This window comes from Bos mutus, chromosome 29 (assembly GCF_027580195.1).
Source record: "Bos mutus isolate GX-2022 chromosome 29, NWIPB_WYAK_1.1, whole genome shotgun sequence".
NCBI classification, from domain to species: domain Eukaryota; kingdom Metazoa; phylum Chordata; class Mammalia; order Artiodactyla; family Bovidae; genus Bos; species Bos mutus.
This window is the reverse complement of record NC_091645.1, coordinates 15,926,540-15,945,065: the sequence shown is the minus strand read 5'-3', so window position 1 is coordinate 15,945,065 and position 18,526 is coordinate 15,926,540. Positions and strand designations below refer to the sequence as shown.

The 18,526-nt window shown below is 47.6% G+C and overlaps 1 protein-coding gene across 4 annotated transcripts in view; it reads right to left on the bottom strand.

Moving 5' to 3' along the window:
• TENM4 (teneurin transmembrane protein 4) overlaps positions 1-18,526 on the bottom strand; it is an 855,551-nt gene that overhangs the window by 678,392 nt on the left and 158,633 nt on the right. For all 4 annotated transcript variants that reach the window (XM_070365001.1, XM_070365000.1, XM_070365002.1 and 1 more), the window contains exon 2: positions 5,527-5,582. The gene's annotated coding sequence lies outside the window, so the exon portion shown is untranslated. The remainder of the gene's footprint in view (positions 1-5,526; positions 5,583-18,526) is intronic.

Here is an 18,526-nt window from a genome sequence, read left to right as displayed (position 1 = left end):
GAGAGAGGAGGATGAGCAAGGCGGGCTTCCAGAAGCCAACAGGGAATCGTCTGCCTGTCTCCAGAGGAAGTCTCAGAGAGGATTCCACTAAAGCCCTAGGGCTCTGCAGAGCATGGTTAAAAATCATTGCCGTGGGGAAAAGACCAAGTTCCCTCAAGACCCAGCTGCAAGAGCTGGTATCGCCACTGATTTTGGGGTGCACAGGGCCAAGCTTCAGAAGAGCGAAGCCCGCGGCCACCCAAAGCCACGTCCATGAAGGCTTTAACTGCTGCGTCACCATGTCATCACACTGCTTACTTTTCTCTTGGCCAGGGAGTGTTCACGTGTGGTCTCCCAAGGCAGCTGTTCTGACGTAGCATTTAGATGAGGCAGCAGTGTACCTCCCTGGAGTCCCAGGACACAGAACCTGCCTGGATTCATGCCAAGTGGGCCCTAGTCGAGTGGGACTAGTCAGAATCCTAGTCCCACCCAGGCAGCCTCCGGGGTTACTGCAGTCCCCTTTCTTTCCCAGCTCAAATCCTTCTCCCCGCTCCTTCAAGCTCACTAAAAGCACATGCTCCTGCTCCCCTCTGAACAGAGTCACAAAGGGTCAATTATCTTGTGGCAATGAAGGCGGAGTACCATTTCTTCGGCTTGCATAAGATGAACTCCCCATGATGAAATAAATCATCGGTTCATGAGGTCTTGTGGGAAGGTCTCAGAAGGGAAGGCCCTCCCCGGGGATCAAGGCACCGAGGCCTTTCCCCTCGCCTGACCTCACCCCCCGCCAGGAGTCTGCAGCAGCCTCCTTGCCGAGCCTAAGAGATGCCCCCAGAAAACGCTGCTGAATCACTTCACCACTGTTCTCAGAAGCTTGTACCTTTTGATGTCGACTTTGCCCCTGCTTGTGTCTTATAAATCAGATGGTTTACTCTCCGGGAGGAAACCCTTTTCTTGTCTATTTTATTCGTGGCTCTTCACGCTGTTTTTCACATGTGACTGTGGCCCCCCCAGCCTTCACCAGCTTTGCCTCTTCTGGATGGAGAGCTCACACAGATTCGGATGAACAGGCGCTGGATTTGAGTGACAGCTTCACAGGAAGCCACTGGAGGAGCCCTGGGCATCGGTTACGGCTGTGAGGGATGCTGGGACATCCTGGGAAGGCCAGAGCATCTGGACGAGACACGACATCACAGGTGGCAGTCAGCCAGGGTCCCGTTCCCAGCTCTGCCACTTAGCAACGGTGCAACCTAGAAAGGTTACCCAAAGCTCTGCAAGCCTCTACTTTCTTTATTATGAATATTACAATAACAACATCTATCTCACAGGGTTGTTTTAAGAATTAAACAAAATAATATACATACAGAGCACTTGGCATTTCACCTGGCACATAGCCAACAACCAGCACAAGGAGATATTCTGACTATTTTTAAATCATTCAAACATTTATTGATCAGTTGCTCTAAATCCTATACTTTGCTAGAGGCTGGGGCTCCAGTTTCTCTTCTTAAGAAACTCACAGTCCAGTGGGAGAGGACCACAGAAGAACCATCAATTAGGGTACAATGTGATGAATGCTTTATCAAAAAAATTACTTTAAAAAAAAGTATCACTAATATGTGACAACTATTTTCTGCTAGCCACTGTATGCTATATGCTTTACAGAAATGCAGAGTTTCTGTTTTCTAATCCAAACACCTGGGTTCAAGTCCTAGCATGATCACTGACTACTTATACATTACAGGTATGTTAATGTCTTTGAAACTTAGTTATCCCATCTGGAAAATGGGTATAAAATTAGAAAAAATATATCAAATATGTTATCACAGAGCTTTGCATAGCAGGTTCTTAATAAAACGGATGTCCCTGAAAGCAATGACTGAGGGTATTTGGAGAACTAACACTGAATGGCTGTGGCCACAGCTCTGGAAGGCTGGCTGGGTCAGCCTCAAGGTCAAGGCAGCATACCCATCTGGGAGGTGTAGCAGGACTTTAATGTTCAGTGGTTTGTCTGGTTTTAAACCAGTTTTGAGCCAATGACTGGGGCCTTAAGGACCAGAGGTTGGCCACTGCAAAAAAGCTGCTGATAAGAATCAATGCGTGTGTGTGGGTGTGGTTTTAGTTGCTCAGTCATGTCCGATTCTGCCACCCCATGGAAGGGAGCCCATCAGGTTCCACTGCCCATGGGATTTTTCAGGCAAGAATACTAGAGTGGGTAGCAATTCCCTATTTCAGGGGATCTTCCCAACCCAGAGATTGAACCCAGGTCTACTCACATTTCAGGCAGATTCTATACCATCTCAGCCACCAGGGAGGCCCAAGACCCTATAAGAACTTGATAGAACATTTCAGATAGGGCAGACCCTCCAAGACCAACCAAGGCACAGAGAAAATGAGTAGTTGGTACAGTAAGAGAACTCTAATGAGGGCCTGATATATTAATTGAGGCATGAATACCCCACCCAGGACCAGTCTGCTGCCTGGAGCCAGTGGCTTCTATGTAGACCACAAACACCTCACACTCAGCCCCAGGCCAGGTACCCCTGGGCTGGGTCCCATGCGGGGAACAAAGACAATTGAAGCAGAACTCCACACCCTATGGGGGGCACTGCCTCTGAGAAGGACCCGGGCAAATCAGAACACACCAGTCTCAGAACAGAATTGCACAAACCCAGACCTGTTGACATGAATGAACATTCCTGCAGCACAGCCTGATAAGCCTGTTGCTAAACCTACTGGGCTTCCTGTCAACAGAGCACCTTGCTCTCAGTTCAGGAAAGATAATCGCTCTGGGAACCAGCTTCCTTTGGAGACCTGGCGCAGTGCTTTCAGTTCAGAGAGAAACCTGTCTTTCAGCACAGCTTCTCATCCTCCCGTGTCAGACAAGGGGAAACCCAATCCATGCAGGAAAGGGTCTGTACGCACTCACAGTCCTGCTGGGTGGCAGTGGCTGTAAGTGACCCTGGGGGGAAGGAAGGGGCCCCGGATCTCTGGCCTCAGAGCACCTCCTAAACAAAGACTCTAAAGTTGCCTGCTGGGACAGGGCGAGACACGGGACGCTCAGATTCCAGGCGTACCCGCGGCTATCATCTGTCAGTCCTGACACCAGCCCCGTCTGCGTCGAGGTCCAAGCGGAGAGATCAGAAAGCACAGGGTAGGGGCAGGGGCCGGGGAGGGCAAGAGAGGGGAGGGGCACTTTGGAGAGACCGGTATGAATAGCAGGAGTTTTCATCTGACCCCCAAGAACAGAGCCAGGGAGAGCTGTGTGATCTAAGCCAGGATGAAAGCATGCTGGCCTCCCCTTGTAATCAAAGAGTTTAATGATGCTTATTAAAAGCCCATTTCTGAGTCCTGTTGAAAAATTACACCCGTAAGTGTTTTGTTTTTTTCATATGAGAATTGCTTCCTAGAGATTAAAACACATACACACGTGCACGCACACGTTCCTTAAGAACCCCACGCCCCACACAGGCACACACACATTCGCCACAAATCCTGCAGCTCCCAGACATCACACACATCATCTTCATCAAAGATGGCCACAATTCACAATGTACAACACACACTGTGAAACAGAAAAGCCAGGCCCAGTCTCTGAGGTGATTCACGCACTCTTTGAAATTCCAGACTGTGAGGGAGTCCAAGAGCTTCCAGCTCCAGAAGCTGTCATGCCCACAAACAAACAGCACAGCCTCTAATTTCTATCAAGTCTCCATGTCTTGCCCGAGGCCAGGCAACTCTGCAAAAGCAGAAGCTCCCAGGATCATTAAGCTTTGGTGGGAGGCAACAGCACTCAGGACGGTCCCGCAGAAGAGGGGGTGCTGCGCCCCTCTGGACCATGGCGGGCTCGCTCTGATATGCTGAATCGCAGTCTCCCGAAGGAGGCGACTCTGGGAGTGCAGCATATCTTCCTCTGATTATCAGCAGACCTAGAGCCCAAGGCTGACTCACTCTCAATCAGAGAAGACATTGGTTTCTGGACTATCCAGTTAGATGCAGGAAAGTACTCCTTGCATTGAAGTATCTCTCCACCAGGGTAGGTTCCTTCTGGTTGCTGATCTCCCCAACATTTTAGTCCCGGCTTGGAAGCTAGTATATGTAGATTCAAGGGCAGCTCTAAGCCTCACTCACTGTATGGCCAACCCTCTAAGCTGTAGTTTTCTCCTTAGCAAAACGGCAATAACAACTTCTTTCCATCTTATGGTGTTTCAGGGAAGATCACAAAATGCCCTGGAGATTATAGACTCCAAAGCAGATGTTAGAAATTCTCATGATCAGACAGTAATGAGGAAATGGAGGAGCTCATAAATTGGGCTGTGAGTGCCTCCCGGGCAAAGCTTGTGTTGTATTTATCTCGTTAGCCTCAGTGCCTGGCACAGAGGCCAGCAACACACATTCTGGGGGGAAAAATGGTCTGAAAAAGAATGTATCCCTGAGTTAAGTGGCTTGTTCAAGGTCACAGAGCAGCTCGCTGTGTGACAGGAACCCCGACCTCCTGCCGCCCCTAGTGCAAGGCTCTCTGTTCTCCACGAACCAAAGTCTTGGGTGTGTTGAAGAAGGGGCAGTGATGTCCCATTAGGCACAAGGCAGGGGCCAGGTTTTAACCCACCCTACTGAGGCAGGAGACGGGTGGGCTCCAGGCTGCACAGCTTCTCCCCTGTGGACAAAAACTCAACAGCAGAAACTCCGTAAAAGGAGGAGGATGGAGGAGGCTGGGCCCCGCCCAGATAAAAGACCACATACTCCTCATTCCCGAGATCAAGGAGACCTTCCCAACTACATGTGTGCAGAAAGGCTCCTTGGAGGCCGAAAGAGAGGGGGTATCACCTCAGCGTAAGTGATATCAAATGCTCATAAGCCTCTTTGCTAGAATCCATCTTGGTTAAGAGATGGGCACATACACAGCGGGGGACCCTGAGACACACCAAATGCAGACTCAGGACCAGGCGAAGCAAAATGATGGGCCAAAGGAAACCAGGAAGACATGCCCCATAAAAGTGATTCAAACCACCACCAGGGCGCAGCTCAGCAAATCTCTCTCTCTGAGCCCGCCTGTGTATCTGTCCACATGCACCGTCCTCTTGCTCCTTCTAATAAAGACTTTACTTGCTTCACTGCTTTCCATCTCCATGCGGAAATTCATTTCTACCCAGCTGATGGGCCACAGTCCCTGCTTCTCTAGTGGCTAGGATTCAGCACTCTCAATGCCGTGACCTGACCTCGATCTCTGGTCGGAAATGAAACCCTGCTTCAAGCCACTGCAGGCCAAGGCCACCCAAGATCACTGTCATTCCCAGGATGGGCCAGGAGACGCTTAAGAAGCCTTCATACAGCTACTTGTTAATCATTCCAACTCAATAGTGGGAACAAACAGAAACCACAAGTGCAAATAATACCCAAATGCCTCAGACCGACTCATCTTATTTCCTAACTTGAACTGTGCAAATCAGAAAAATCGCAAGATTGGGGAGACGGGCCTGCAGAGACTGAATCACAGAGACTAGACATAGACCTTATTTCAGGCTCGCTTTCAGCATTGTCACTTACCTACTGACCAGGTATCCAAGAGATCACTAGCCCTCTCTGATTCTCAGTTTTTCCATCTGCAAAACAAGAAGATGATCACAATTAATCCCTTGAGACCACTGGACTAAAAGGCAGCACAGGTTTTTATACACAGTATTGGTTACAAACCACGTATGATCCCATGTAACTGGGGAAGTTGCTAATGATTAGGAGCTGGAGGAGAATTTCAAAACTGAAGTGTGATAGTCAAAAAATGAAGTGTGATAATAGTCACAGGCTAAGAAGTGCATCAACATCTCCCAACTTGCAGTACAGAAAACTCAGCTTTCTAATATTTTTGGCATTTATTTTTATTTTTCATAGATGTCAAAATGCAAGCAATCATGAATACCAGGAGAAACAGAGCAAAGAAAAATGCTACTATATTAATACACTCCCAACATCTGGGGGTATTTTTCCAGATTTTTTCCCTCTCTACAGAGTTTCAGTTCAGTTCAGTTCAGTTCAGTCACTCAAGGGTGTCCAACTCCTTATGACCCCATGGACTGCAGCATGCAAGGCTTCCCTGTCCACTCCCGGAGTTTACTCAAACTCATGTCCATCAAGTTGGTGATGCCACCCAACCATCTCGTCCTCTGTCGTCCCCTTCTCCTCCTGCCTTCAATCTTTCCCAGCATCACAGTTTTGGCCAATGAGTCAGTTCTTCGCATCAGGTGGCCAAAGTATTGGAGTTTCAGCTTCAGCATCAGTTCTTCCAATGAACATTTAGGACTGATGTCCTTTAGGATGGACTGGCTGGATCTCCTTGCAGTTCAAGGGACTCTCAAGAGTCTTCTCCAACACCACAGTTCAAATGCATCAATTCTTCGGTGCTTGGCTTTCTATACGATTTCCAACTCTCACATCCATACATGATGACGGGAAAAACCATACATTCGACTATATGGACCTTTGTTGGTATAGAGTTTATCATTACAGAGTTCACCATTTTGCAAAGCAGGGGCTATGAAGATATACTACCCTGGAAAGGACCATGCAGATCATGACTACCCCTTCCCCACCACCATGACTGCGGCCTGTGCAATGAACTCATTTGCATTCCCATGCCTTTTGTCAGTTTCTCGAAGACCTTTCAGGCCTGTGGTCACATCTGCCAGGCATTGCACACGTCTGAGACCAGTGGAGTTAGGAGCATGTGACTTTAGGAGCTGGTCTTTCCCCAATCGGGCTTCAATTACATCACATGGAAAGTAAGGGAGCCAGTCTGGGCAATCTCAGAGATCACTTTCATTGTTATTTTATTTTTTTTGGCCACGCTGCAGTGCATGTGGGTCTTAGTTCCCAGACCAGGGACTGACCCAAGCCCCCTGCATTGAAAGCACTGGCGCAGTGATCCCTCAGAGATCACTTTCAACCTAGAAAGGCGAGGCTAAGGAAAAGGGAAAGAAACTCATATATTTGAGTCCCTACTATGTGACAGCTAGTGAGCCAGTGATGTCTATGGATATTATCTTATGATCCTCATAACCACCCTGAGATATTATAGGTGAGAGAATGGTAACGCAGGGAGGTTTGGCCATCTGTCCAAGGCCTGCTGCAGTCACGTTGGAACCACCTTCTGGATTTTCAGTGGCTCACTCTACTACCACATACTAATCTTTCCAAATCAATTCACATATTTTACTTAACTCTATGTTTAATGGATTTTTTTAAAAAGCTTCTCACACTAAGTAAGTGTTAGTCGCTCAGTCATGCCCAACTCTTTATGACCCCATGGACTGCAGCCCATCAGGCTTCTCTATGTAGGAAAAGAGTATAAGAAAGAGTGTCTATGTGTATATGTGTAACAGATCCACTTTGCTGTACACCTGAAACTTTACGCAACATGGTAAATCAATTATACTCCAAAACAATTTTTTAAATGTTTCTGAGTTCTTTGTTTCTCCGTCTTTTCTCTATAGCCCAATGGAAGACCACCTTTCTATTAGGATGGATTCTATAATTGCAAAAAAGAAAGTTGTTAACAATTTAAGGGAAATTTTCATCACAATCACGCTTTGTACAAATACCTATGCAGTCACAGGTTTGCTGCACTGTTTATATATTTTTTTGTGTGTGTGTGTGTGAATGTGTTAGTCGCTTAGCCGTGTCTGACTTCTTGCGAATCTGTAGGCTGTGGCCCTCCAAGTTTCTCTGCCCATGGAATTCTCCAGGCAAGAATACTGGAGTGGGTTGTCATTTCCTATTCCAGGGGATCTTCCTGACCCAGGGATCGAACCTGGGTCTTCCACATTGTGGGCTGATTTCTAACTGTATGAGCCACCAGGGAAGCCCATACTTTTTTCTAATTGTCATTAAAATAATTGATGTTTGAAATTGTAAATGCTTATCCATGTCTACGCTCCTCCCAGCAGGATTCCTGCCTTATGTTGGGAAGGCTGTTTTCAATTCCCTCACTTTGCTGTGGCCAGACCTTGGAATCTAAGACCATCCTGTTTCAAAGCTGAAACAGGAAAAACACCTGATGCTTATTATGTGTCAGGAAAGCTGTTGGAGGTCACACAGCTGGTAACTGGAGGACCCCGGGACTGGGGCCCTCACGGCCTACTCCTGACCCTGGGCTCTGTGGGTGTATTCAGTTTCCCTTCTGGCCTTCCTCAGACCCCACGTTTTCAATTCCATGTCATAAGGCCACCAATTAAGTTCTGTTTGCAAACCAAGGCAGGGTCATCCTGTTCTGTTGGGTCACCAGTTTTTCCACAAAGTAACTAGACCTATCAAGGCGTATTTAAGCTCCCAAAAGGACCTTCTGATAGGAAGCTGCATAATTTCTAAAACCAAGTTTAGAACATGTGACGTGAAAGCAATTCCTTATTCAAAGATCCACGATAGTAACCAAGGAAATAGAGCTGATGACAAAGGATCCAGGAAAGCCATTGCTGCTGCAAACGAGGATAAAATCCAACCGAGCCGGGGGAGGTGGGAGACAGCGGCACAGTGACTGTATCGGACACCGATCGAAGCTGTTGTTGAGTCTTTAAGCTGCCATTCCCTGTCATCCGGTTTTAAATTAATTGGCATGAATTTTTTATGACCAGGGAGCAAACAGACAGAAAGGTTTGCAGAACCAGTTCAGTTTTTTCCTTTCTGGGGAGTTCCCTATTTCTTTTGAATATGAGCTACAAAGCTGTGTAGAAACCGGAAAACAAATGTAGGCCTGATTATTCATTCTCAATCCAGTGACACCGCTTCTGTGAAGCCTGCTTCCACCACCCCGTCAGAATTAGTTACTCCCTTCCATGGTTTCCTTATAGCAACACTTTAACTACAATACACTAAAGTTATTGTCTTCTCTTCCTTTAAAGTATCATTTTCTCTATTTACCCAAATACAGTAAAAACTCATCTATCACTAGCAATATGATTTTAGATTTCCTTCTAAACCACTTGGTATATGTATCCACATGTACAGCTATTCACATAGATACACATCCAGGAGTTTACACAATGGATCACTTTATACACACTAATTTTAATCTACTTTTTAAATAATTACATAGATGTGTAATTTCCAATGTATGGACATCTGGGATGTTTGCAATTTTTCACTGCTGTAAATAATATCTGCACATATATCTTTGTGTGGTTAAGTACTTACAGGATATTTTTTAACAGTAAAAAATCTTAATTTACCCCACGCTCACCAACACGCCCAAGACACTTATCAATTTCAACTTCTAACAGCAGTATACCAGCATGCCAGTTCCTTGTACTCTCGACAACATTAGGCATTAGGGTGCTCTTTTACCACTGTCAGTGTGATAGGTAAATGTAGCCTCGTTATTTTAATCTGCAGCTTTTGAATAACAGCTGAGTATCTTTGTCTATTTCTTGGCCATTTGCACTTACACTTTGAGGGACTGCAAGTTTGCTGTCTTTTCCCCACTTCTTGGTCAGTGTTAGATTCTTTCTTGTGACCTAAGAGTCTCCTAGTGTTTTGCTTTGAGCATTTTTTTTTAGCTTTCTTCCAGCACATTCAATCACAGTAAATAGTACTACCACCTAGCAGTTGCCCCAGCAGAAGCCTGGAGGGCTGGCTGCCTTGGCACCCTCTGTGCCTTACTACCCACAGGCAGTGAGTTACCAGGCCCTGTCTGTCCTACCTCCTAAGCAGACACCTCTTAAAGTGGTTTTCTTCCTCTCCAGCGCCTCTACCCTTACCAAGCCACCACCATGTCTCACCTGGACTCCTGAAGTCATCTCCTAACTGGTCTCCCCCATCCTCTACTCCTATCCTCTCACTATCCAGAAGCTAGAGGGAATTTTAAATAATACTCATGAAATCATCTCCCCCATCTAAAACCCTTTGACAGCTCCCTATTCCTTTGAAGGTCAAATCCAAAGTCCACAAGCAGCCCTGAAAGGCTGCTTCTAGGGCCCAGTTTCTGCAACACGTGGTTTCTCAGTACATCCATCTACCCCCAGTCTCTGCTCTCTGCACACTGGCTTCCTTTTAGGTCCTCTTCTTCCCAACCTGAGACCCTGGACACGCTGGTCCTCTGCCTGGAAACTGGTTTGCTCTCCCCTTGGCTGCCTAATCCAAAGCCATCCTGCCCCACTCTCGGCTTAAACACCATCTCCTCAGAGAAGCCCCCAACTGCCAGACCAAGTGAGCTCCTCTGGCTGTTTACCGGAGATTTCCGTTGTGGCACATCTCAGGTCTGTAATCAAGTACTGTCTGGGACACTTTGTTGAGTGAGTCCCACACTGCAGGTTCCCCAAGGGCAGGGATCGGGACTCTGCCCAGCACCATCCCCTCAGAGCTCAGCATGGTACCCAGCAGAGCAGGCCCTATACAAATACCGCATTCATTTTTTTCTTAAGTTAAAAAAAAAAAAAATCAAATAACCTGTCTATTCCAAGGACCAGACAATCAACTCTAGGTTTTAATGAATAAACTAATGTGGTTTTTTATACAGAAAGCAGATGACATAAAAACCAGGCCTGTTTTTAAGGGCAAAGTCTCTGGCTGAATTAAGCCTAATCATGAAGGACTGTCTCATCTCTTTCCATGTTAAAAAAAAAAATAAATAAATAAAGCCGTGGCTTTGGCAACCACAAGATCACTGGGGTGGAAGGGTTTGGAAGCAAAGTTCACATCTTGGGGCTTCTTTGTAGCTCCCTTCTCTCTTTTCCACTTAGTGCTTTGCCCAAACTCAATGTATGTCTCTTAAATGGATTTCAAGTCAAATTACATAGTAATATGACTAATTCACTGCCTTTTCTACTGTCTAACATTTAAAAATAAATTTGCATTATCTGGCACAATTGACTTGATGGTTTTTACCTCTATAGATCAATACCTACCTTTACGAGTATTTTCTTTCAGGTTACTAAAATTTAAACCCTCAAAAAGTAGGTCATCACAGGTCAGAATTGTAGATGAGAGAACCTCGACTCTCCTGTAGCTACAACTCCACCCTGCTCCCTAAGCCTACCTTGTACTCAGTTCAGCATTCTGTGCTCTGAGTCTGGTGAAAGTATACACCCTCTCCCCTTTCCTGTAAGGTCTCTGCAATGGAAGTCTGAAATCAGGCTAGGGTGTGGAGGCATCACCTCCTTGGCTGAATTTAAACTCTCCTTAAGTTCATCAGATATGCAGATGATACCACTCTAATGACAGAAATCAAAGAGGAACTAAAGAGCCTCTTTTGTTTTTTTTTTTTCATGTCAAAGATTTTATTCAAGCCTCTTGATGAGGGTGAAGGAGGAGAGTAAAAAAGCTAGCTTAAAATTCAACATTAAGACAAAGGAGCCCAGCAGGCTACAGTCTCTGGGGTCGCAGAGTGGAACACTACTGAAGCGACTTAGCACATGTACAAAAAACCCTAAGATTATTTTTTGGCATCCAGTCCCATTACTTCATGGCAAATAGATGTGGAAAAAGTAGAAACATTGACACATTTTATTTTCTTGGGCTCCAAAATCACTGCAGATAGTGACTGCAGCCATGAAATTAAAAGACACTTTCTCTTGGGAGAAAAGCTATGACCAACCTAGACAGCATATTAAAAAGCTGGGAGATATTACTTTGCCAACAAAGGTCCATCTAGTCAAAGCTATGGTTTTTCTAGTAGTCATGTATGGATGTGAGAGTTGGACTATAAAGAAGGCTGAGCACCAAAGAATTGATGCTTTCAAACTGTGGTGTTGGAGAAGACTCTTGAGAGTCCCCTGAACAGCAAGAGACCAAACAAGTCAATCCAAAAGGAAATCAACCCTGAATAGTCATGGGAAGGACTGATGCTGAAGCTAATGCTCCAATACTTTGACCACCCAATGGTCAAAACTAACTCATTGGAAAAGACCCTGATGCTGAGAAAGACTGAAGGCAGGAGGAGAAGCGGGTGAGAGAATGAGATGGCTGGATGGCATCACCAACTGAATGGACATGAGTCTGAGCAAACCCCAGAAGACACTGAAAGACAGGGAAGCCTGGCTGCAGTCCATGGGGCCACAACCAGTTGGACACGACTTAACAACTGAACAATAAGAACAAGTTCATCACGAGCAAACCTTGGGCATTACCACAGCTAATGTACAGTGCCGATGGACTCTGGTCAACTCTGGCCACTGACATCCCGGGTGAAGTAGCTGTAGATCAAGGACTTGCTGCAGTATGCTGTGGAGGGCTCAGATGTCCATCCATTCTAAAGGAGGCACAGAAGAAGAAAAGCTTGTCTCCTGTCCTGGGGGAGACTGGGCTTCAGCTGGGAGATAAGACCCAAATACCATGATCTCGGCCCCACCAGCATCTGAAGCCTCATCCCACCAGTGTCTTCGAGCCTACTTACTGCTCTGAGTTTACTTTTCTTGAACATTCCTCTATCAGAAGTGCGGGTCTCCATCTAGAGATTCAAAGAGGAGTGATTGGGAAACTTACTGGAGCTCAGTAAGTCCTTACTGAAGGTTCAGAAGCACTGGTTCCGAAATCAGAGTCTGGCTTTGACCTCTGGCTCTGTTTCCTCCCAGCTGGTGACCCTGGGCTGCATCCTTAACCTCCCCAAGCCTCTGTGTCTGAAACGCAGGGATACCAAAAGGCCCCACATCTTGGGTTGCTGCAGTGCTTGTGCACCTGTCATGTAGCAAAGGTTCCACAGATTGTTGGTGAAGAGGATTATTATTGCTACTATTGTAATTTTAGTCAGCAATGTAGTAGTTATAGTGAGCTAGGCATTGTCCTAAACACTCTACAAATATTAACTCATTTAACCCTCATAAACAGTTCTGTGAAGTAGGAAAAATTATCTTTCTCTGCAGTATTAAGAGTCCAGTGAAAGTGAAACAGCCCTGTCTGACTCTTTGCAACCCCATGGACTAGAGCCTAGAAGGCTCCTCTGTCCATGGAATTCTCCAAGCCAAAATACTGCACTGAGAAGCCGTTCCCTTCTCCAGGGGATCTTCCCAACCCAGGGACCAAACCCTACATTGCAGGAGGATTCTTTACCATCTGAGCCACTGGGGAAGCCCAAGAATACTGGAGTGGGTAGTCTATCCCTTCTCCAGCAGATGGATCTTCCTGACTCAGGAATCGAACTGGGTCTCCTTCATTGCAGGTGGATTCTTTACCAGCTGAGTTACCAGGGAAGCCCACAAAATTGCCCAAAGTCACACAATAAATAATGGAGCCAGAACTTTGAACCCAGGCAGTCTGGCCTGGAAATCATGGTTAAATCACTAGTTTATTAACCATAACAACTGTTATTTAAGGAATCATCATAATCCTTAGTCGTCAATAATAATTATTCATTGTTATTAATGATGGGTGCCTGCCTGCTCATACAGGTCCCCAGACAGCTGGAGTGAGTATGATGGGGTTCAGGTCTGGCAGCCAAGCTCACTGAGCTTCAGAACAGTCATCCAGTCCCAGGTGGGAACCATGGGCCAGAAGAGGAAACTGGGGCAGAAGCCCAAGCTGTGTGCTGGGCCTTCATCATGTGGACGGGAGAGGACAGTGGGCATCCACAGTCAGCCCTAAGGACTCTGTGGCTGGAAAAACTGCAGTGAACTTCCAGGCCCCACTGACTAGGAGGGCCAGGGTTTCTACTATATCCAGATGGACTCTAAGCCTGAACGGGTCAGGACCTGCAAGGGAACGGGCACCAGGGACTCCGCCAAGCAGGGATGGTGAAGGTTCAGGGTCACACCTCCTTTCTGGGAGTCCCTGCTGCCCCTGCTCGAGGGGTCCCAGAGACCCTCGGCTCAGAGATGCCTTTAAAGCCTTAAGCATCTCCTCTTCAGACATGGAGCCTGTTGATCCAAGCTAAGCTGGTCATGTTGCTCCCAGACGTATGAGCAAAGAGGAGCTCTACCCCAAGGATTGTGGTCTGTAATTTCCAACCTTAACACGGTCGTGCATGGATTTTTTTTTTTTTTTCTGGACTTCTGCTGCTGATTATATCTTTGAAACAGGCTCACTTGAGCTTTCTTCTGGGTATTTCAAAGTTTCTGTCCTTCCTCACTCCCTCTTGGTTGGATCTCCTTTCTTTTTTTCTCTTTGGTGGGGAATAACAAAAGCAAAGCATTTTCGGCATGAAGCAATTCAGGACAGAAAATTGGACTCTAGCCACAGGGACTCTGCCTACACAACCTAACAACTCACCATGGTTGGGCGGGGTAAAGAATAACACCCAATGCCTTAACTGGCTTTCCAAAGACCAGCTGTGTCATTCTCTATGTACCCTCTCCTTGTTGTCCGCTAGCTGGGGACATTCAACATCAAGCTGCTTTCAGAGTGAGGTAGTTTTCCACGCTGTACGGCAGAGATAATGATGGTCTTATGATCTGCTTAAAAATGTGGACAGTCCAAAAACAATCTAAGATGCTGCATGACACCATCACTTTTTTTCAACTATGTCCATAGAACTATAAGAGAAAGCCTCTTTTATTTTTAAAAGACCAAGCAAGCCAGCCCTCCTTGACACATCGTTTTTTTCCGTTTAGTAGCTTCATGCTCATTCTTTCATCAGCAAGCAGTTACTTACTGCCTCCTGTGTGTGTCAGACCCAGACCAGAACTGGTAGCTGGGAAGATGGAGCTAGCAGGGGCCTGACACATGTGCAAATCCCAGCTCTGATTCAGAAGAGCTGTGTGACACAGAGCAAGCTAATTAACCTCTCTGAGCCTCAGCTTCTTCATCTGCAAAGGGAGATCCTTATACCAACCTTCCAGGGCTATTGTGAGCATTCTAAGGAACAGCGTTTCCTGGGGCCACTCAGGACCTGTGTGTCAGTCCTGAGCAGCACGCACCATTTTTTATAAAGTCCACCGCTAACGATGGTTCACGAGACGTGCTCCTTGTATTAAAAGGTACCAAGTGTTCCAGGTAGGATGGGACAGTCTGTGATCCACAGGGGGATCTAGGCAGGGAGGGGTCAGTTCTACCCTGATGGAACTAGGCGAAGCAGGCTCCAAGCAAGATTTCAAGTGAGCATAATGTTTTCAAAACAAAAAGATCCACGGCAGGAAGTCTGAAATGTAGCCTTATCCTTAGAAATGTGAGAAGCAGCAGGAACAGTGGACACTGAGAGCCTGGATGCTATGAAGGATGCAGGGCTGGAGCCTGGAAGGCCTCCGGGGCAGGTTCTAGCAATGGGTTCGTCCATCAGAAGGTTTGAAGCTGTGTGATCATAGGCAAGGTTTGTCCTGGAGATCAATCACTGGCTGGAGTGAGGCTGGATGGGAGGGGTGAGCCTGGGGCAGGAAGAGCCATGGAGCCAGGGCTGACCCAGGCCCAAGAGAAGGGTCCCTAACTTCACTATCAGGTAGGGCTAGATACCCCTGTCCAGCTCCTCAGAGCAGACTGACTGCAATGGACCAGCTACCAGAGGCGGTGGGCACGGCTGCTCCATAGCTGAACTGAGGAAAGTCCTTTTGACATCATCTACAAAACCATCTGCCCAAAATGGTACTGATGAATCTATTTGCAGGGGAGGAAGAGAAACATAGAGAGATATAGAGAACAGACTTGTAGACACAAGGTGGGGAGGAGAGGGTGGGGTGAATTGAGAGAGTAGCACTGACATATATATATATTTCTCTGTGTCAAATAGATCTCTGGTGCGAAGCTACTGTGTAGCACAGGGAGCTCAGCCTGGTGCTCTGTGATGACCTAGATGGGTGCAATGGGGACGGGTGGGATGGAGTGCGGGCTGGGAGGGAGCAGAGGGAAGGGCTATATGTATACTTACAACCGATTTACATTGTTACAGTGGAAACTAACATGTTATAAAACGATTATACTCCAATTATGGCTCAGACGGTAAAGCGTCTGCCTGCGATGCGAGAGACCCAGGTTCAATCCCTGGGTCAGGAAGATCCCTTGGAGAAAGAAATGGCAACCCACTCCAGTATTCTTGCCTGGAAAATTCCATGGATGGAGGAGCCTGGTAGGTTACAGTCCATGGGGTCGCAAAGAGTCAGACACGACTGAGTGACTTCACTTTCTCTCACTTTCACTCCAATTAAAAAACAAATTAAAAAAAATAAAAAAATAAAAACATCTGCCCCAAACAACCTGTTCCTTTCTGACATGTCTGGGACAGCGTCTGCTCAGCTACAGGCCTTTCAGTCCCCATGCCGACTCACAGCCCTTGCCTGGAGCCACGGACAAGGTGTCGGAGCTGCTGCCTGAGCCTCCATCAGTCAAGTTAATTCAGTTCCACCCAGTTAGGTGATTTCTGTGTGTGAACCCATGCTCAGTGTTGAGGATTGTATGAGATCATAACAGACAAGGTCACAGGCTCTAAGGCTTACAGTCAAGGACACAGGTCTGCACTGTACCCCAAGGCTGAGCACTGGATGTGTTCAAGGGAGGGCAGAGTGACATTGCTGGAGGGAACAAGAGAGACGGAGCTGTGAGCTCTCCTTGGTAGCATCAGAAAGGCTCCCTGCAAGAGGTGGCACTTGCCTGGGCCCTGGAGACAAAGAAGACGTTTGACAGGCAGAGGGTGAGAAAAGGGCATGCCATGCTGAGGGTAGGTGTGTGTACAGAAGGCAGTGTTGCTTTCTAGGGCTAGATCACAGCAGGAGAAGGGGAGGAGACAGGAGACAAAGGCCGGAGGGGGCTGAGGTCCCGCTGGGAGGGGCTGGATGTGACTTTCTACTTCCTTTCCTAAGGCGCAGGAACCGTGGTCACGTAAGAAAGAACAAGAGCTGTAACTTTTACTAAGCACCACTCTGCATTCCATTAACTCTGCACAAGTCATTTGGTTTGAATGTTACCACCATCCTGAGAGGTACATATTGTCACCCAAACCCCTTTTACATCTGAAGATACTAAGGTTGAGAGAGACTACGTGACCTGCCCGAGGCAGGAGCAGAGCTAAATATCTGAATCCCAGCCCAGGGACCCTTCCTCTACACAAGACCAGCTCCCTAAATGAGGGGGACCGATGTCTGACCCACTTCAAAAAGCCAGGGAGGCGGTCATCACCACCACTCCCATCTCACCATCATCATCACCACTGCTGGCAGGGCCTCCAAAACCGCATGTCACGAAGGAGAAGAGGTACCGTACGTGCCTCCTCTTTGTAACAGGATCTTGCAGGATTTCTGATCATACACATTTAATCAAAAGCAATGACTACCACTGACCACCTATGGTCACTGCTGGCTTATAGTGGGTGAGGTGCTTCCTGACGTGTTTGTAATGACATTTACAACAACTCCATAAAGCAGGTGTTACTTCCCGGGTCTTAGAAGTGAGCGCGTGAAGGCTCAGGAACTAGGTGCACACCAACTGCCAACTTCGAACTCAACAGTCCACAGCACGGCCTCTGCCTCCAAAGGGGCCTCCTCCGCTGGCACATCCCGGTGAGTGATGCAGCACCGGCAGCACACGCTGGACACCAAGGCCCCCTCTCAGGACCCCTCCCCTCTGCCTCACCCCCATACTCACCCCTCATGGAATCCTGCTGGTTCTTACTCTCTCCCCATCCTGCCCGCTCCTCTCCCCCTCTGTCCAAGCCACAGCCACATCTCACCTGAGCTCCTGCAGTGATACCCGGACCAGTCTCCCCGCACCCCACACACATGGAGATGTGAGCCCTTCCCCGGCTCCAGGGCCCAGAGGGCATGGCTCCTGCTGGTCACTCTGCTTCCTCTCACTACGTGCCCCGCCCCTTTCATGCCCTCAAATACCCCACTGTCTGGCCCACTTCGGAGCATTTCCACAGCTGTTTCTCCTACTGCTGCTCCCAGCTTCACAGGTCCTGCCTTCAGATCTCAGCTCAGATGTCACCTCCTCCAGGAAGCCTTCCCAGACTCCCTTCTAGATCAGTAGGTAGACACCAGGACCGTTGTACCTGAAATATGGAAAAACTCCCACCTTGGTTGCTATGTAGTCAGTACCTTGAGCCCTGGGATGCTGCCCTCCATGACCTCAGCTCCTCCCCAGGGCCCTCCAGCCTGGCCCATAGGCCAGAGGCTAAGCCACGTTGTGGCAAGCAGAAGGCTCTGCGGCCCTGTCTGAGAGTTACGGCAGAGGCCCGTTCTGAGTGGCTTGTGCATGTGCTGTCCAGGTTGTTAAATATTTTGAATGCCACCTCTGCTCTTGACCCTGTAATTCTCACAGCTCAGAGTCACGTATCTTTCTGAGTGACTACTTTTGTCATGAACTCTGGGATGGCAGGGAGCACAGAAGTTTGGTTTACTGTGTCCAGGCTCAGTAGAGAAGGCCTAAGAGACATAATGAGTTAAAGGAACAGAGAGGGCTGCCTCCTTCACCTTTCTGGCTCTATCTGCTCAGCTTTTCCAGCAACTTCAGGGACCACATGATAAAGAAGCTGGGCTGATACAACCGAATGCCAAGGTGTGCTCAGCGGCCAGGGGTGGGGGCTACCTGTCCCACCAGGGTGAAGCTCTGATCTCCACTACCTGCAGACACTGGGGAGATAAAAGAAAGGCAGTCTCTCTGAGCCTCACTTGCCCTGTTCCTTAGCCACTTTATCCTTCTTGTAAAG